Here is a 21,526-nt window from a genome sequence, read left to right as displayed (position 1 = left end):
TCAATATCTAAATTTTTACATGTAGCTCTTTTGGGTGTTCTTAGCATGTGGGATTGACAGTTTACGAAGAAAAGAATTACATATTTACAGGAACTGTATCATCACTGAAATTGCTAAGGCAATATTTTTTATGACTATTTAAAGACTAATTATATCTTGAGCAACTTGAAAACTATGTACTGTGCATAGTTTCTGTCTCTTAAGAAAACAAGACAAGAAGAAAAAGTATTATACTAACAGATAAGAGCAATTTATTTTAACAATAGTGTTGATGCTTACAATAAAACACAATTCCTCCCACACAAGTGGAAAAAATATACTGCAGCCAAAATACGACTTTTGAAATGAACAAATAGTTTAGATGCCTGATCTGTGTGAAGCCTTTGTTTCATTGAAGTCTGATGTATCAACAAGGTCCTGCAGCATCTTGGTTAGACACAGGAAACAGAGAAAAATGATTCAGAACTAACTCACTTATAAAATATTAAGAAATACATATCAAATGATGTGTTTTAGATCAGAAGTTTGAGAAAAATAAGCAGTGCAGAATAACTCGTGCTTGTGAATCTTCTTACGCAAAGTCAGTGAGGTACTTAACACATGAGGGACAAGCTAAAGCTCACACTGGCTTTTTTCAGAGAGGTAAAAAATACAAGAAGTGATGGAGAAGTTAGAAGTTGAGACTGCGGCTTAGAGCATTGTGGGTTCACTTTAAATAGAACAGGTACAAGAAATATGGTTCTGAGTGCAAAGGGATTTTAATGTTGCAGTATGATTTTTAAACCAATATTCTCTTTCAGTTTAAAATGTAAATTAAATGAGAGAATATACTAAATGCCATATTGTGTTCCCACTAGAACAAAGAAAAGGAATGGCAACTAACTACAAAATCCTCTTTGTCCCATGTTACAGGAAAAGCTAAGCAACAGTTTTCCTGTAGACTGAAATCATTATTCAAACAATAGAATGAATGTTTTCTAGGCCTTAAACATCAGTGTCTATGTTTTATGTTTTAAAAATCACTTGATGCTGTAACAGTAAGGATGAATATATACTTTGCGGTAGTTATATATCAGAATTGTCTACAATAATAATAATAGTAGTAATATTATGGCTGGAAGTCTTCTGTATATTTTAGTATCTCTTTTGAGTGGGGGTTTTGTTGTTTTTGTTGTTTGGGGGGGGGTTTAGGTGCAAACTAACATTCAGGTTAAATTTTAATTCTAAATATTACTGGACATCTAGTCCAGTTTTCTAAACATATAAATATGTAACATCCTAGTGTTGCACAATGGGTAACAGTTGTTCAGATTTTTTTTCTTTTTTTTTCTTTTAGGAACAGTTCTGATGCTTAACATTTGAAATAGGTATATTTTCCTTTTTACCCTTCCAGGCAAGGAAAGCTCCTTTGGTTCTCTAAATTCTGCAGAGAAACAATCACAGTCCAAAGCTGCTGGTTCCCCTCCGCCTAGGTCCCAAGAGCCTGACTTGTGATTGTTGCTAAAAACCTCACAAGTTAGGGTCTCAGGGACTAGGAAAAGTCCGATATGATCCAGTAGAATTCGTCTTCCAATAAACTGAATTGTTTAGTAGTCATAATCGCTGTCAGCAAAACTTTCACTGCTATTGTTAAATAGAAAAAAAACCAAACCCGAAAGAAACCCTAAAAACAATGTCCCCCACCCCCCCAAATCACCACCACCTCCTTCCCCCCAAATAAACAAACCACAGTTTCAAGTAGGGGGCAGAAAAGATCAAATAAGCAGGCAAGACACATACATACATTCAAACAATGTATCAGCTGACCGAACAGACTTTTCTGAGAGTATAGTCCTTAACTTTTGAAAAGAAAAACCAAGGAACACAGGAAAAAAATCTTCACTGCCTTGTCTCGCAAGTAGCTGTGTTACTATAATGCATCAGAGGGAAGCGTCTACAAATGGGTTAAAATCTGCTTCCAGCAGATTTGTACAGTAACAATTTTATTCTATTTCCTTAATGCCTGAAAGAAGGATTAAATGCTTGTTAAGGGGGTTCTAATTGAAATAGTTCCCCATTATACTTTTAGTCCTACTGTTCAGGTGGGCCCTGGGTTGCAGAGTACTTTAAACCCATTCACGATGCAAGGATAACCTTTGGGCGTGTATTCACTTTTTGCCTCTTCCCCACGTTCAACATTTAATCCTTCTACAGACTGCTAGAAAAAGCTTCTTCCTTTCCAATGGCAAAACTAGCCTTCACTCCATAAGCTGCAGAAAACATTGACATGCAGAGATTGTTGTCACTTGAACCAGATTACTTAAAGCACACATAACTTTCAAATACTGTCGATACAGTAAGAAGAAATGCTCGGATTTCCCAAATAATTTTGTTCTGAAGCCGAACACTTTTAATGGCACAACCACAATCCTGAACTACTTTTGCATTCATTCTCCTCCGATCTTTAGCCTTGTTTGCAGAATGAAAAAGAAAATTTCTACTTTAGGGACAGGATCCATCGTGGCTTTTTTTTTTTCCTCCATCAGATCCCAGAGCAAAAGAAACTGCAGCCATAAAGGTCCTAGCCACTGGAGCAGAATCTGGCATAGAAAACTCAGTGCTCTTCGGGAAGCCGTTCAGCTTTAAAAAGGAAGAAAAAAAGAGAAGGGGGGGAAGAATTAGAATCTCTGCTGGTCGAACAGGTGAACCATCCATTTACAAGAAAGCTGTACAGAGTGCTCTGCTGAAGAAAAGATTTGCCAGTGCCCCCCACCCCCACCCCTGCCCTTCACCCTCCCCTCCAGACTGATACTTCAGATTTCAGAACATTTTGGATTATTTACAATATTATTTCAGCTGATGATATAATGCAACATTATATAAGAGCCGTTTCTTTGTCACTGTGCACCATTCAATCAGTTATGCCTCAGACACAAAATAGTTAAATGAAACAAAATATATATATAAGAGAGAGATATATATGTATAGCAGTCCCTAGATTTCATTCAATTTCTTTTTTTAAAGCTGATCATGATTTAACAAACAATTTTGACCACAGCTTTCAAATCAATAATTAGAATGAAAAATCTCTCCCCTCTATAAATATGACATTAACATAATTATACCACCCCCATCGCATAGACCCATCCTCTTTAGGGAATACATCTGATGCTCTGAAGATGGAAATCAGTCAGATTTTAGTTGCTCTCAAACGTACCTTTGCTTCTCACTGACTGACTGGCTTTACCTTCCATGCACACACACGGTCACAGCACACACACGCACACACACACACATGCGCACACACACACACACACACGCACAGAAAGGCACGGCAAAGCAGCGGATGCTGACTCAGAGCAGTTGTGTGTGGAGGGGGTGGTATCGGCTGGTATTTTCACTGCACTCATCATTAACATTAACTCACTCTCTAGCATCCACCCTCTCTCAGACCTGCTGGACTGCAGCATTTGCATGACGCTGTCACTCTAGCCCTTGTGGGTCAGATGTTAGAAGAAAAAAAAAAAACCTCAAGGCTCTCATAAGGAATGCCTTCATTTCTTCCAAAGGGTCCCTCTTCTTATTTTTCCACCTTTCTACTTCCTCTGTTGCTGTGTCTCAGTTGTTTGACATCTTTCCGGAAGAAAATGTCTTGAGCTGCAATAAGCCAGTAGTCAGTCGGTCCTCCCCTCACCTCACACTCCTATTCCCACCCCCTTTTTTTCCTAATCAATAAGACAGATCTCCAAATGCAGTTGTGAAAACAGGCTCTGACACACAGACTTTCATCCTCGATCCTCTGCCTCAGGAATAGCAGGCAAGCCAGGCTCACACGTGATGTAGAGAGAAATAATGCCAGTAATTCTTGAACAGTCTTAGGAGTTTATTCTACGCCTTCTTCATTTTTTCCTTTGCTCGAATAAATACCAGTGGGAAGGACAAACTAGCTCTCAAAAGCTACAAGGATTCATTTCTTCAGAAAATAATGAACATTAAAAGACTAATATTAATCTTCCCCAAAATTAATGCTATCTTCCCCCCGCCTTCATTGTACTCTTTATAAGTAGGAATTGTCTCATAGCCAAAACCCTGCCAGGGTCTGAATCACCATTCACTGTGCTGAAATCGTGAGTTTCTGGGCTTCAATTGGCATTTAACTGGACTAAGCAAATTTTTTCCTCTTTTTTTTTTTCTCTTTTATTTTAGACTTCTTAGTTAAAATAAAATAAAAAATAGAAGCTGCTTGCGTCAGAGGGAGCACTGCAACAGAACAATGGCAATACACCCGCACCACCACACTGAGTACTGAAAATGCATGTTCGAGCCCTACTTGTGTATTTTTCTGTATGGTATTTGCTCCGTTTTGGTAGAGAAGTCTGAAAGCATACACATACACCGAATACACACACAGAGAAACTCAAGACGCGTATAGAACATACACAACACAAAACAAAGCACAAAGGCTGATAACTGAAACACAGGCACGAGTTGTCTGACAGGCTATGAAAATCCACAGAGCGTAATTATTGTGTGCATTTTTACCTTGTTCCTTTGTTCTTAAGGCAAGGGACTTTAATGGCTTACGGTGTTGACAGTCTTTCGGCTTTTCCCTTTTTTACGCCAACAGTATTTGGGAATTACTTTTCCAGACAATACCACACCACTGTGATTCGCGGTATAGAAATTATTTACCGGGGGGGGGGACAGGTGATACGCAATTCACCAGCCAATTCTCAGAGCTGCCTGGTGCTGTGGAAGCCCTCGGCATAGCCGGGCGGGCAGGTCCCAGGATGCAGCGCTGCAGTCCCGGCTCAGGTAGCCTTTTGGCAACCTTATGGCAGCAGCAGCAAATGGGAAGGGCATCCACTTGCAGGAAAGGTCCAAAAGAAAATACCACACAGCCCCAAAGTAAAGGAAGGAAGCCAAAATGCCAGGTACACGCCCTAAGCCCGGTTAGTGCGCACTTGGGATCAGCCGTGGTGATGGTGATTAATTTCTTGGGAGAAGGATGGAGGAAAGTAGACAATTAGGAAACAGTTAAGTTTGTAATCTCAGAGAAAGGGAGAGACGGAGACAGACACACACCCACAGACAGAGAGCGAGCGAAGAACGCCAAGCATGAGACAACAAAAACAAGACCAAAATCAGATTTGGGAAACTGAAAAAATACAGGATTACAGCATTCAGCTTAGCATTTACTGAGGTATAAAAAAAAAAGAAAAAAATTACCACATGCACAGCATGGCTTAAAATACTTATTGCCATCAACAGCCTGTGACGGATGCCGGCTTCTTACTGCTATACGTACATTAGATTGGTCATCGCCTCTTAATCTCCTTTTGCTCAGACCCATCCATTTTTTGCTGCTCCAGCATCTGTGCCCTTTATGCTTTTTTTCTGTATAGTTACCCACAATACCCTGGATAAATTAATGTCATGACCTCGCTACGGCTATCAGACAGAAAAAAAAGTCTACTATTTTAATAATTGAACGTGCGCGTACAGCAAACTGCCTACTGATAGCCCAGCTTTGTGGACTGCCTCCAAAAGCAGCCTTTGCTAGCTCTGCGAATCAGAGACAACAGATGCAAATACTGGCCACAGAGCCCCAGCTCTCTTCCTTGCCTTTTTTTTCAAAAAACCCACCCTTTGCAGTCTGTGCCACTTCATTTTCCCTGTGCCTGTCCCCTCAGTGGTTAAAAACATTAGCCTGATGAAATTAGAAGCTTCTGAATAAAAGGATGAAGATGAGTGAAAATTATAAACAGCTGCAGATTCTGGAAATTTATAACCAAACAGTGAGTAGGGAAGAGTACCCAGGTTCAAGTGCTGAGCCTCACTTGGGAGTACCTCTGGGGCCAATGGGACTGCAGACTAGATTAAATCAATAGTCGTCTGAAACGAGATGTCGTAATCAATCAGCTCAATTACCACTGTCATAGATCTGGGCTTAAGGTCTTTCCTGATTCCACTCTTCTAATCATTAACCCTTATACATCCTCATAATAGGAACCCACACTTGCTCTGCTGCCCTACCTTCAGACCATCAAAGTTTAGCTTAGCATTTTCCCCTTTTTTTCCTTTCCCTATTTAAAAAATATAAGAGTGGGTCAGCAAGAAATATTTTAAATGTGAATATGGTGAGATTGGATGCACTCCTTTAAGTGTACCTATTATATATGTGCTGCTGTGCACTTATATATTATTATTATGCCTCCGGGAGTGGCTGGGTGGATCAAAGACTGCTGTTTAATTAACATTCAACTCAGCTGTTTCCTTGGAGATTAAAAATAGAAGACTAGTTGAATTAAACTGAAGCTGTTCACTCCTTTCACTAATCCAATATTACAGAACCCTCCTCCCCTCAACCAAGTTAGAAACAACTCATTTCTGGTTAATCAGCCACCAGGAAAATCCATTTTCAGTTTGAAGGTAAGTGTGAAAAAGTTGGAAAGACAGTTTTGTGTGCATGTCTGAATTTCACGGAATTGCCCATCATTTACATTTTGCATTCACAGTACAGTAAATCCTCATGCAATGCAAGGAGAAAAGAACCATCAGGCTTGACTATGAGCGGAACCACTTTAAATTCTTGCCTGCAATTATTATTTGCTGTATGAAGATTAAATGTCAACCATTAAACTTTTTTTTTTTAGTTCCTGTGCAGGAAAAGATCTAAGAGCTTTCCATAAAAATGCTCCAGCAATTCTCACATATCCGTCTCTTATTTTCTCAGGAGGAAGGAAAGAATCCAGGTAGCAGGTATCCAGAATTTAAGACTCTTAAACCTGATTTATTCTGTCAGACTTAAATAATAATAGTGAAAGAAAACGCTGGTACATTTACACTTACATCACTGCCTGTACACATTGCCTCTGTTTCTAAGCAGAACCACACCTTTTTTAACCATAGATCTGCTTCTCATCTGGAAAGACTGAACGCAGAGCCCCAGCCCAGGCAGCACTGAGAATACCAAATAGCAGAATTAGCTGTGGCAATGGTATTTTGGGAAGGAACTTGTGCTCCTAGAGATGCTAGCAGTGGGTATGGGACAGGGGCAGCAAATAGGGGTCTCACAGCTGAGGCAGAGGCCAAGGTTGGGGATCTGTCTGGGCAGAGCTCCATGCTGTCCAAGACAGGTTATAATTGGAGATCGACTGCTGGATTTAATGACCCAGCTGTTTTCATTAGTAGAAATATAAAAAATTGGTCTCGAAAATGATTCAGCTGCTAGCATAGGTGCTTTTTAACAGGCTCATACCTCAGCCAGGAACAGCTTGGTTGCAGTCACTGACCCCTCACAGATGGAAAAAAAAAATGACCTCAGCTTTGCCCCTTTTCTGGGAAAGCTTTAGCTGGCAGGGGGATGAGAAACAAAAAGAACCTTAATTTTGTCCTTCAGTAATGCTAAATGAATGCACTGCACCAGACACCACCTTAAACTGTCTGAAGGGCACTGCTCAGTTTTGCAGGCATCAGCTCAGACTGTGAGCATCATCCACAAGGGGACAGCATCCACATCCACACTGGAAAGATGCAGTTTGTGTCTGTGAGGAACAGACAGGGAAGCAGCCATTGCTGAAAGCACCCAAAAATTAAAAAAATAAAAAAAAAAAGAGAGAGAAGAAAAAAGAAGGCGTTTCCTGGATTATTACTTCTGGATGGAGAGGGAGGAGAGGTGAGGCTGGATATGCATGTCAGATACCAGAACCTGCTCAAATACGGGATGAGCCTTTTGTTTCTTAAACAGCAAGAGTGAGGTGATCTGCAATGCTAAGGCAAAATTTGTGTGACAGATAAGGACTCTCTGGAATGACAGATAGTAATGTTAATAGAATGTGATGACAAGAATTAGATACCATTGGAGCAAACTCAGAAGGTATCTAACAGGAAGAGATGTATGCACTAATAACAAATGTTATTCTGATTTTACCGTTCTCATCTTCATATCCTCAGCATGCACCAACTGGGACATAATGTGCTCATCCCTTTCCTTTTTCTAGAAGCAAAAGTTTCTTCATCACAGTGCACATGGAAAGGATATTCATAAAATAAATATTCTCTTAATGTAGCATTTAAATGACTTAGAAGAGTGACACTGTTAGAATGACCCATGCCTAGAATGACCTACATCATAGTTCTGTATGATTATCCATAACACCTTCTCACCTCACTGATGAACAGCAAGGAGATAAAGACTTCAGAAAATTCCCACAGCTCTCTAGTCCCAGATCTACCTTAAAAAAATCTACCCTCCTATTTTGTTGTTTAGAAATGCTACATCCAGAATTCATCTTGCAATTTAGTACGAGTGCCTTTTTTAACTTAGCTGAAATTCCCACCTGATCATGAAGTATTAAAAATATATATAGCCTACACAATCTACTACAGAAAGGAAATCACAGAAATAAAATTACAGAGAAACAGCAATATCCTTCTCTTCCTACGCAAGCTCCATCTTGCTCGAGAAATGCTATTATACCATCTCCTTGCTGACTTGTCAATTTACCTGCCCTTTATTAAAACACAGACATATGACAGCAGAAATTATTGCAGTTTGAATTACTTTGTGTGTGAATACTGTTCAATAGACCTTGATTTTACCAACACTTTCAATTAAAAAAGTAATTGATTGTGAAAACAAACCACTATGATATTATACTTTTTTTGACCTGTTTCCTTGAGCTGTGAAAGCATGAAATAATGAATGAGTTAACTTTTCTATTTATGTGCACTTTTTATACTTCACTAATTGCTTTGTGTTACTACTTAATACAGCATCAGCACAATGTGAAGAAAGGAAGGGCCCAGTACTAAAATGAAATTCCAACTGTTCAAAAACCTGGTTTTGCCTAAACAGTCAGGTCTGCATTCGCAGTCTGTTCAATAAGAAAAATAAGAAAGACACAAAGTGCCAAGCACTATTTTAAAAATCCCGCTTCATAAATTTTCCAGTCTGACATTTTTACTGTGTCCTTACATGCAGGTATACCTACTTACACACACACACACACACACACACACACACATATATATACAATTGATAAAAACACAAGATTACATAGAACTAGATCACCAAAATATGCTGTTTATCCCCAGAAGTCACCCCTCCATGCTGGTTACACACTATTGTTGCAACCACCAGTGGGCCTGATTCTGAAATAGGGCAATACTAGTCCCTTTATTTGGATGGATAATGTCTCTGAAAAGACCTGAGCCATTTCTCCGAGCACTGGTTCCTGGATGTGTATTTGCCACATAAAAATCCAAGTTTGTAAAAGGAAATTAAGGGCATTTGGTAACATGCTGCAAACACTACGAGAATGTACAGACTTCTGATGTAGGAAAAAAACACTTATTTTCTTAACAATGTAATCTGAAGATAAAAATTTGTGAGAAACATCCAGACACACCATTTCTACAATCTTGTTTTTAGAGGTTTAAGAGGTCTGGGGAAAAGCAAAGCATTTTAAGAAGAAAATACAAAATAAGTTCAATGCCTGCAAAACCGGAATATTTTAAATTTTCTAGACAGTGAAGGTTAAAGCTATCCTGCATTCTCATAGTTCTCTCTCTCCTTTCAATCAATCTCATTGATTTTTTTTAAAGGTCAGAGGCTATACCTTCATTGATCAAAGAAACAGCCTGACACAGCGAAAGAGTCTGCCAATTCCAGACAGATCAATCACACCTTTGTCTGCTTTTGATACATTATGGTTATTTATTCTGCATCACCACGACTTTCTGTCGCATGGCTCTTAATGCAATAATGCTGCTCGGGGACAACAATAAAAGAAAAGGGGGGAGGGGAAATGTTCTATTTAAAATATTTTAAGGCTCCCTCTGGTATTTCTGAGGGTGGCTTATGATGGAACTTGGCCAACTTGTCTGATTTCATTTTTGCCTTGGAACTCCTGTTCTGGTATTTAGCTCTCCTTGGTCAGCGTTTTGTACGATTTTAAAAAGGCGATCCTTTGAAAACAATTTGTGCAAACTGTTTTTAAAAAAGTAATTAGATCTTGATAGGACAACAGTTATGATCTAATCACAACCATAATTTTCCACTTTTATGCACTGTTTTAGAAATGTTTTAATAAATAGGATGTAACTGATACTCAGCTACAGCTACCGACTGCTTTATGACTGTAAAAGGAAACTAATGGTCAGCCTAAAATAATTACTAGGAAATATTGCTGAATAAACAGATATAAGTGCTGAAAAGCTCCTGGCTTTGCAAACTATTATGCTGAAAGCCAGCTAAAGCTTTAAAAAATGCACTATATGCTCACTGCCTGCCATGACTGAAAGTTCTGTGCTATTATTTTGCTCTCCACAGTTCCTGAAGGAAGCCTTCAAAACTCCTGTTGGTCTAATATCAAATCTTTTGTTCACATTTTGTAGCCTATCACTTCACTAGCAGTTTCACTACTTAAGAAAAATCACTTGTGGGTCTTGGGATATTGGTTATAAGTAAAAGCATTAAAATCCAGTCTTAAAAGTGAAATTGTAGCCTAAGAGAAGCCAGTGGAAAAATGCCCAGTGACTTCAGTGGAGTTGGGACTTCACTGGAAGATGTCAATCTCAACTCCTTCAACCCAAGATACCTGCAGTAGAAAAAGCAGCTTGTGAGATTTCAAAGGACCCTAATTGTATAAAGCTTTTAAAAACCCAACACATTTCTTATCAAAATAGCTAACAAAGCTGTGATGAACTCTATGCACCACTCAGTCCTATCAAGCAGAGTGGAACTGTTCAATAAAATTAAGCATGTAAATCTTTGCAGAATCAGGATATCAGGTAATAAGACATAATCACCATCGTTACACATTAAAATAAGATATGTGATAATCCAAACACCTGGCATTAGTTTCTGATTTCATTGTCCCTGCTCTGTAAATTATTGTGCACCCAATTTACAATTACATCAGCACTATTATGTAGAGCAAAAGGTAAGTGGTATACAAAGCTGAAATATTAAACCCATTAAAAAGTTATGAGTTTGACAGAGTCCCTACATGTATTTGTGTTCATGCCAAGAAATGCATTTGAAAACCTTTAACAAAAGGAAACTGCCTTCCAGTGATAAACTGCAGTGCCTACAAGACATTGCTAAAATCCTACTGCCACTCTCAAAGGCCAAGAGACCTTAAAAATGGTTGCTGGCTGACAGCATTATACAAAAACATACAGTTTCTTCTGTAAAGAAATAAAGCTGAATGCACAACATTTCAGACAAGTTTTGAATAAGTCTATTTGTCCAGCTTACTTTGCAAAGGCTCCGAAGAAAACAGCACCATAAACACTTTCAGTCCCCACACAAGGGCTAAACAAAGAGTCCTCTTTCTAGCCATTTAATCCAGTAATTTATTTTTTCAACCATCACATAAATCGAAACACAGCTGTAACCAATGACTTGCAGATCCAGTTCCCTGCCAGCTGGATCCTGTTCTGCTGAAGCAGCAAGATTTTTACATTGTTCACTTCTGTACATCTGGAGAAATCATTTAGGTTCAAAGGTGACTAGAAAAGCTCTTTAAATAAACTCAACCAACAGTGAAGAGAGGCCTACATATCTACAAAAGCTCCACAGAGTTCCATTTTATAAGTTTTTTTTTCATATTAGTACATAGAGCAGTTTGCTTCCTTAACTATTTTTGATTATGACTTTTTAATTGAATTCTACATTCAAATATGTATTTTGATAACAAAGAGATATTTAGTATTTCCCAAGAACTTTCAAACAATGTCAATACTCAAAAGTGATCACAGTCAATGGCATGTGTATTTATCACATTTAAAAGAAAGACCAGACAAATATCAGTGGAATGAAAAAAAAATATACCTCAATTAATGCATCTTAGCTGCTGCCTGAAATGCATCTCGACTTTAAATTAAAAAGAAAGCAAAGGATAAAAAAGCATATACTATGCTTGTATATGCTGAACCTGAAATCTCTTAGAAGTTAGTCCTTAAAATAGCCTTACTTCAAAAAGTCTGCCTCATCCCATACTGCATACCCATACTGAGTCTGCAGGTTAAAGAACAAAAATGTCCCTGACATTTTAAACTGCACAAAGAAAATTGATTACAATGCAGCATTTCTTTTAGAAAAGCAATCACAAAGAAAACCAACAGAATCTTTCAGAGGTAAATAACAATGAATATTAAAGGCTTGTATAATCTGTACCTTTGATTACTTTTCCGACAAAACAAGCACCTAAGCACATTTACAAGGAAGGGGTTTGTGCCTAGCCCAGGCCACACTATCAAAAATATTTGCAAAGTTGAAAGTTTTGATGGTAGGTCTTATTTAAAAATTCATAACCATGTGCTCTCAATTACAAATTCAGCTAGAATTTGTCTCTGTATTTGTGTTTCTCTTGAAAGCAGGTAAGCAAGACACATCCAGAACATGCCCCAGTTGCTCAGGTAAAGACGTAGTCCCTGTCCTGCACATTATTAAAAGGCATTTCAAAATTCAGTTAGGCTTCACTACTGTAATTGCTTCTTTTCCTCTTTTAGTACTTACTGTAATAGCTGCTTTGAAACAATGCTGATAAAAGTATCCATTCTGCTTGCCTCTCTGGCCACATCTCTTCACTGCTTCATGTTATTGCCAGTTATCTCTCCTCACAGATTAACTGAGTAGCTACCTCACCTTCAGCTCTTGCTTCTCCTTGTCAACTCTTGCCTGCACTTTCCCCCTTCACTCATAATTATAGGAATGCTATCTGTGCTCTGTTGTGGAAATAGGTGCATTAAAAAAAAAAATAAAGAAGGAAGATATAATGTCTTTAAAAGCCAGATAAACCAGATAAATCACCTGCAGAAATCAACATGCACAACTCATAACCACATAATTACCACATCACTCCAGGGCAAACTTCAGAGTATTTAGACATGCATTTCTGTCCATTAACATGTATAGATTCACATAAATATTCTAAAATTAAAAGTATCTAGTTTTCAGTTAATTGCAATGTTTTTGGAAAGCTTTCTCCCTTCAGTTCCTAATGTATATTTACCCATAACTGTGGTTGAGTTTTTGCTTGTTAACCAGTGTAAATATCACAAAAGGAAGTGAATTTTGTCAGAACAGAAGCCATCAGTGCCCAGTGAGTGAGGCTTTGCAGGGCTTGCCATGATCAAGTTTGTCAAAATCATCAGCACGATTCAACAGCATAAACTTCATTTACCACCCATTCACCCAGTTCTTTTGTTTCACCAGCAGCACCCTTCTGTAGTTCAGATTCTGTCTTGTCAGAACTATTTGACTCAATAGGCAAATGGATAATAAATTTCTATCAGGAGTTATTATCTAGTTCAAACATCATCTATGGTCCATGATGTGACGTTGCATGTTTCCTGCCTGGCTGCCTAGGGTTTCAGGTAAGTTAGATTTGGGTAGCTTTAAGTCATGGTCTGAAATACACCCTTTGGAGGCCTGTGACAGTCTAGGAAAAGTAAAGTAGCCTATTTCTGTCAGCTGCCTTTGGTTACTTAAAAGACCTCGCTTAGCTCTCTCACACTGCAGTTGGCAGTACAGATAGTACTCTGATTTATCTAGGAATATAACTCCCATGGCAGATCCTGAGGCCATGGCTTTGGAAGTTTTAATATATATCTGGTTTAAACCTAAGCTCTGCTGAAAGAATTGCCCAACTGGAAATCCAACTCACCAAACTAGGAAGACCAAATCAGGGATTTTGGGATCCCGAAGGCCAATTTCAGAATGTGCTAAGCCAGATATTCCAATTATCTGAATTTTCGTTTGGCAAACATTATGGGTGCTTCTACCTAAGGGTTTGGATAATTATGCTTATCTTCTATAAGGCATTTACTTGTGCCAGATTACATTGTAGAGAGTAGTTTATGTAACCTGTACCACTGGGTGCTTGTAGCAGGGATGAACAGCTTACAAAGCCTGGAGTGCCAGACTTCACATACATCTCCTGCATTAAAGACAGAGCTTGTTAATGGGAACCAAACAGGGGGACAGAAGCTGCTGCCATTTAAAGATGAGTGATGTTCACAATCACTTTTTTGGCAAACTCCTGCTCCCACACAAGGTAGCAATTCCCATTTGCCAGTTCCCAGTGAGTGCGCGGGCCAAGACCTGTAGCATAAATCAGGACATCTGCCAGAAGTGGTGGTCCTTTCTGCTCTCCCACTTGAGCTCACTCATTTGTTCCTCCACCTTGTTTGTGCTGGCACTCTCACAGCTGCATCCTAAAGCAGGTTAAGGAACTGTCCCAAAAAGCCAGCCAGAAGAAATAAAAGATTAGTTTGCAGCAGATCAATCCTTCATCTGGCTCGTTTAGCAGTCACATAAACTAAGTGCCAGCACAAAAAGCCAGGTGGAAATGAATGCCACCAGCAAGAGGATGGAGTTCTTCTTTCAGTGGCAACCTTAACTTATGCAGAATGTATGTGGCCTTACACCTAGCTGGAACCAGGAGCTGTATGAACCAGGGCCTCTCCAAGGAGGCCTTTTGGCCTTTAGGATACTAAAATTCCCCATCTTCTGACCATGAATTAGTGTTGCTACGCTCCCAGGCATCCGTGTTGAGCCCTGCAACACAAAACTAAAAATACTTTCTGATGCAAAGGTATGAGACTGATGTACAGCCAGAGAGAAATTAGAAGCCAGGGGATAAAAGATGAGACACTCCAAGAAGTATCATGTAGAAGGGCTGCTCAGGGTGGTCAGAATAGTAAATGAGATATTAGCAACAGTCAAGCAATACATCAAGGCTGTAAGTAACTGTGAAATCAGGTATTAACAGTAATCATACAACACACAGAACCGGTGCTCAGAGATTCCAGTACACTCGAAATGCAGATTACAGTAGAGCTAAGAGTAGTTGTGACAACAGACTTGAGCCAAAAATTAGATCTCCAATTTTCAGACACTATGAAGAAATTTCTTTGAACTTTGCCAAAACAGGCTGAAATGTACCATATATATGTAATTACTTGTACAGTCTTCTCCTTGCATGTATCTCATTCCACTTATCCAATTTAGAACAGTGTTCTCAGTCAATTATTTACAAAGATAAAATGGACAGGCTTGGGGTTTTCATAAAGCCCATTATATCCATAAAGCATACAGAGAAAATCAATAAATTGTATGTTGTCTCCACATAGCATTCAGCATTTTCCTGCCTTTTTTTTTGTGGGTAAGTAACACGCCTATTACTGATGTAGTCAGTTCACTTTTCATTGGATTTTGAACCACAGGCACACACCACACAGCAAACATATGCCTTTTTTTTCACAAATAAAGTGCCATCAGCCACCGCACCCATGTTTGTAAATCATTTCCGAGATGCTGTGTTCTCACACATGCAATCTGAGAGCAACAACATAAGACGAAACATATCATTGTGAAACACATCACATACAGGACTTATGAAAAAAAAAAAAAAAAAAAGAGGTGGAATGGCACAATCCACAGCTAGGTTTACGTTGTGCCCTGAATTCCTAAGCAGAACATCTCAGCGCAACGACTGAGCATTTCAGCCCCCAAAGGACCATGCCTCTCCAGGGATCACAGCATTTGCAAGTGCATGGGGATTCCATGTGACAGGAGCATGTGACAGACTCTGCCTGGGAACCCACCAGCTGGCTGGAAGAGACCAGCAACTTTTGTTACCAGGCAGCTTTAAGAATTATTGCACAGACAGAAAATAAGCTTCCCATGTCCATGCCCAGTTACCTTTAAGATAGCCCCCAAAACATAACTCATTTTGATAAAGTAAATTTGACCTCTAATGTTGGCTCAAAGCACTTCATTTGCATATCCTCAAGAGAATATGTCCTTGAGCATAATCCTAGGGAGATGTAGGCATCAGAGAATACAGGTATCTTTCCTATCTCTTCTTCTTTTTTGACTATTAGGTTGCAATGGCACCTGTGTGAAATCCATCTGTACGAAGCCTTGCCTTCCCAGAGCCCAAAACTTCAGTTTAGGACAGCAACACAAGGATATTGAGCAAATCCTTCTTAATATACCAGTTTTCTCCATGAAGAGCAGAAAGCTGTGCTGCACTTTGAAAACACATGCTCCCATGCTAGCAGGAGAGATGCCTGTAGGATAACCAGCAATAGGAGGAATGTAACTCTCAATCCCTTATGTAGCATAAAAATGGCCATAATGGGTTAAATCCAAGAGCCTTCTTGCTCAGTATCCTGTCTTCAACACTGCATATAAATAGATGCCAAAGGTCTTCCTTTGAATGAGACAAGCACAGATGATCCTTCTAACAAGAGACTGTGAGGTGACTATAAGGAAAAGGAACAGGTTTGTATATTATTAAGAGAGACTCCAAGTGGGAAAAATGAAATATCACAGAATTTTTTAGTAACATTTTTTCAGGAATTGAAGAGTGGCAGAGGGTGCATAGGACAGGGAAGGGGATAACATGCTGTTCTCCGAAACTTACTAAAACTTCCCTGTTCCCAGGTCCTCTCTGTTTTCCATGGATATCATTACAGTGATTTCAAAGCCTCTTTGCAATTCTTTCAGAAAGGTCAAATTCCACACTCTGTTCAACATGAGCAGTGGTAACTGCACTGCCGTTGAACATCAGCTCTCTGGTGCAAGGACTATGTTGTTACCAAAATGTGAACTGCTTCATCAGTCAGACCCTGGAGTCTGCTGAGTGTAGGTACCCAGATGACAAATAAGCAAAGCCAACAAAACCCAACAACGACAGCTAACAGAGAAAAATTATGTTTAATAATTACTTTTGGGCTTTTTTCTCTCTATCCAGGGATCCTTTGGAATCCATCTTGGGAGTTTTGAAAAGAAAGAAAAGCTACAAATAAACTCCTAATGACAAGATCACATATTTCAACTGCATCTAGAAAGTTCAGAAAGCCACTTTGAAGATACAGTCTCTAGGTGAGTCTGATAAGCATAGTTAAAAGCTATTGTCCCCTACGTGTCAACAAGTGCACAACTGACAACTTCAAAGAGAGATACTCCGCTAATAAAATGTACAGGATACTCAGTAAATATACTACTATGTTACATTTCTGAGGCATAAAAGTTCTTCATAAAGCCTTGAGCCAACAACTGAGAGTCTTATAGTCTGAGTTCTTATACTGTTTCCTTTATTAGACACAAACATTATACCTCTGGACAGGGTACAGACACCATAAGCATAGTTGTTTGAAAAATTAATTACCAAAATTTTCTGTGGATTTAATTAGGTAACTGCAGTCTTCCTCGGCTGAAAACAAAAACCTGTGATCTAGCCAAATGTCTAAGTCCCCAGATTTATGAAGTGGTTCATTGCAATGCAGAAGGCTGCTTTCCTAAATCTACCTGCAAGAGAAGTGTCACGTGATCTTTTTCCATAGAAAAGTGGCCCTCTGAATCCTTGATTATATCAGAGTTCTTTAAACGCAAGTTGAAGCACAGTATTTTTTCAGCCTGCCAAACAGTGTCTTTGCAGCTGCTTCACTCTCAAAATTCAGCAAGTTAAGTCAACAGGCATTTTCATTACTCAGTGAGAAGCATCAGAACGCATGAGGGAAATACATGAGGACAGGCTTATAACTTCAACCTCTCCATCAATTCTTACAGATTTCAGTTTTTTAAAATTGTCTTCTGCACTCCTGTCGCTACTTTAGCTAGTGAACTCATAGCAGCAGCTGTTAATTTTAAATACGAGGCATTCACACCTCAATAAATGTGCAGCAAGTTACACTACATCAGCACAGCTTCTCCTTGTTCACAAGGAAAACTGCTTCTCAAACTTAGGACTCATACTCTTGTATTCCCAGATTTTTTGGCTGAAGAAACACTGAAAAATTCAGTTCATTGTTAATCTATTAATACTTTTCTATCATTTTTGAAAAAAGAAAAATACAATGTCTTGCATTCCTTTAAAACCAACATTCATTTGAAGGAAAAAAAACCCAACCCAAACAAAACAGTATCAGATGACACTCCACATTCATTCATTTGGACTCTTGGTATCATTATTAGTACTCATGATTGTGAACCCTGGAATCCTCTCACTCTATGTTACTCCAGGTTGTATTCTGCTCTTAACAGGCAAAATTTATTCGACTCTTTGTTTAATCTGAATACAGGAGTTTTCTTTTGAATTGTAAGAGTTTCAAATATGATGTTCTTAGTTGTGGGAGTGAAATCCACAGAATCTATGCAACATTTCAGTTTATTACCCAAAGGGTTAAAATAGACTTGATGGAACAATAACATTTCTTTCACAGACCACCCTTTCACTTTAAAATAAATCAAGGAAACGGATCTCAAGCAAAGGGTTTTTCCATATAAACCCAGGCATGTAATTCATTAAGGTCTACTGGCTCCTCTGCTTCAGGACTACAGTCAGAATTTACCCAAATTGGCTTTGAACAGAAAGTTTGCACTACACATTTTTCCTATATGAATTTTCTCCACTGGTGTAACCTATATGCAAACGAAGTGTAGGAAAATATTTTCTCATTTACCATTGCTACCAGCGTACAGCCAAAATTAGCCTAAAATGAGATGTACCAGTCAAATGAATTTTCATTAGCTCATCCCATTCTGGCCATCCTGTTATCAGAAACACTTTGAATATGAGGAAGGATTTCAGAAAAAAAAAAAAAGGAGTTGTGATTAGGCCAACATAGCCTGAAGAACTGTCAAGAGAGGTGAATGTTTTAAGCATTTGCACAACAGCCTACAAGTATTTTTGGGCAATACCTCCACAGAAAAAGTGCAGAGTTTTTCCATAAAGAGTTCTACATAGAAGCGAGATAGAAATAAGAATTTCTATTTGTGTAAGAAGGAATTCTTTTTCACAATGACACTCTATTTCAAGATAATGGCTAATGTGTGAAAAACTAGCTTACACCAAACACAGGTAGGGACTAATCCTTCACTGGCTCAGAAAGCATAATGGATCATTTTTAGCTCTAGCTCTTACGGGCTTCCACACAAAAATAAAGAAGTCAAAGAGTGACATCACTGGTGAGAATCAACAGAAAGGAGGTACCTGAGAGCATGGCAGCAGTTCAAGGTTTCATCTGCCTTGATAGGGACTGAAAGAAAACCACAACAGCAACATCACAGTGAGAACGCTGCAACCTGCCCTTCCAGGAAATTGAGGTTTTTATAAGGATATGAAAATATTGTAAACTGTGGAAGAGAACAGGAAGTAATTACAGAGTAAGAGGACTATTCAATGACAAAAGAATGATGAAAGCCTTTTGATCTCGAAAAAAATTCAGGAATTTAGAGGAATTTTCAAGTATATAAAAGAACATAGGACAAGATAAAACTACCAGAAAGAAGAAAAGAAGACAAAGAATAGATTAGTACGTGGATTTACCTTGGAGTTAAGAGTAACTATCAAAAGACTTAAATTAATTTCTTTGGTTTGGGGTTTTTCTGAGATTCTTTGCTGCAATTGTGATATGGAACAACCTGGCAAAAGTTGAGATAGCAATTTAACTGTAGGTGAAATCTGTACCTTTTCTTTATGCTGAACAATAGATATATGTCAGCATCTTCAACTCATACGAAGTTCAAACAAATTTAGTAAAAGAGTATAGAATCAGAGCATCAGAGAATCATCTAGGTTGGAAAAGTCCTTTAAGATCACCAGGTCCAACTGTTAACCCAGCCCTGCCAAGTCCACCACTAAACCATGTCCCTCAGTGCCATATCTCCAGGAACAGTGACTCAACCACCTCCCTGGGCAGCATCCGACCTCCTACCTCTGCCCCTGTGAAATCCTTGGCACCAGAAGTTCCATCAGCAGAATGAATCACAGCCACCTTAATGAACACCTTTTAATGGATTTCTACAAATCCACTATTTTCCAAATATTTTTAAAAGCACAGTTGTTTGAGTAACTGCACAACTATCTTTTCTCCTTGAAATCTATTTTAATCAGTTCTGTACATAATACTAAAAAAAAATGGATGCTTATTTTACTTTTTCCTTCCTCTCCTCCCACGTGTTCTACTTGGAGGTACACTGTGTAAAGATCCCTGTTGTGGCTGTGTGACTGTCCATGGTAACACTGGCATAGTTCTTGTACAACCATATAGTTAATTTTTTTATAGCATGAGATTTCCTATTAACCTTACCTTTGGACTGGAGAGAGATACCTGTAGCCCAGCAGTTGCAGAGGATGCAGTCTGGCTAATTACAGGGGTAACTCTGTAAACCTTAGCTGTGCTAAGTAACTGAAATATAAGCAAGGAAAAAGGAATCCCTCAGCTCTTTCAACTGTGGCAAAGACAGGGTAAATCTTGCCCCACAGAGGGAACATCAGGACAGAAGGGCTCAATTAAGACCTTCACTGACACCTCCCCTCTCTGAATTTCTGAGAAAGAAGAAAAGTCTCTATGGGATACTCAGCACCCTGAAAGGGTTGATATTAAAAGCACTTTTATCTGAGTTTGGCTTTACACATCTCAATTGCCTTCCCAAATCTAAGCACCTACAAGTTTGGAACCTTCTTGCATTGACTAGCATTTAGTTACTTACTTAATGAACAAAACAATGTTGTTTCTGCATACATAAAACTTGTGTCTCCTCACTTTTGCCAAACCTTTACTCATTCTACTTTAGAAAGAGGCACAACGTATTTGTTAAGACATAGGCTGTTTTATTCTTCTTATTGCATATTTCTTCTCTATCACAGCAGTCAGAATATGAGATAATGCTGCATTATACACTATCAGCTGTACTGCATGTAGTTTATTGCACAGACAAGGTCTTCTTGTCATTGATTCTTGTTTTGTGATGAGGGGATTCTTTTATTTGGAGAATTTATAAGGGGAGGAGAAAGGTTGCTGAAACCTTAACGGAGATCACAGGTTTTATTGAGTTGTCCACAATGACTTGATCTCTTTTTCTGGTATTTCTAAATTAATTTAGAACCCAAGAGAGGTCATAAATAGTTCAAATTACTTCTTTCAATGCCTGCTAGCTTTCATACCGTTGAATTTTGTTTGACATTGTGTCATCCACTGCTGTAGATCTCAGGGCTCCCTTTTGAAGTTCCCCACATAGTGTGTTTTGGATTTCAGTAACCCAGCTAATTGTGACATTTGCAGATGCTGCCATCTCATTGCCTAACTTTATTTCCATTATTTCCATGTATTAAATAACAAACATCATATCATGAAGCAGTGGAGCAGCCCACTCTAATCTTTCAGCCACAGAGGAGGATGGCTATATATTTTTACTCTAGACTTTGTCATCTAGGCATTTTCACCCCATGATGAGGATTTTCCTCTCCCCCAGTGACTACTTAGCTTCCTTAACAGCTGCTCCTGTGGAGAAAATTTTTGCAGTCCAAATAGTATGTTGACTGATTCATTTTTCCCTTCTTTTCAAATAGTTGGTTAAAAAAAGAAAAGGCACAAATAAAAGAGCTAATAGAATAGTGAGGAATTAATTTCTTTTCCAAAAAAAGAGCTGGTAGCTATGATATTAGCATTTCAGCATCTTACTCTAAATAGAGCCTCCTCTAATTCCCAGTCTCTATTTCTTCCTATTGTGCAGAATATA

The 21,526-nt window shown here is 38.7% G+C and overlaps 1 protein-coding gene across 1 annotated transcript in view; it reads right to left on the bottom strand.

Annotated features, from left to right (window-relative positions):
* Window positions 1–226: 226 nt before the first annotated feature.
* The window catches only part of LOC104689428, a 143,169-nt gene continuing 121,869 nt past the window's right edge, over window positions 227–21,526 (bottom strand). Inside the window, exon 7 of the mRNA XM_010399540.3 lies at window positions 227–2,619. The gene's annotated coding sequence lies outside the window, so the exon portion shown is untranslated. The remainder of the gene's footprint in view (window positions 2,620–21,526) is intronic.

Source organism: Corvus cornix, chromosome 1, assembly GCF_000738735.6.
Source record: "Corvus cornix cornix isolate S_Up_H32 chromosome 1, ASM73873v5, whole genome shotgun sequence".
Lineage (NCBI taxonomy): Eukaryota > Metazoa > Chordata > Aves > Passeriformes > Corvidae > Corvus > Corvus cornix.
This window is presented reverse-complemented; position numbering and strand designations above follow the sequence as displayed.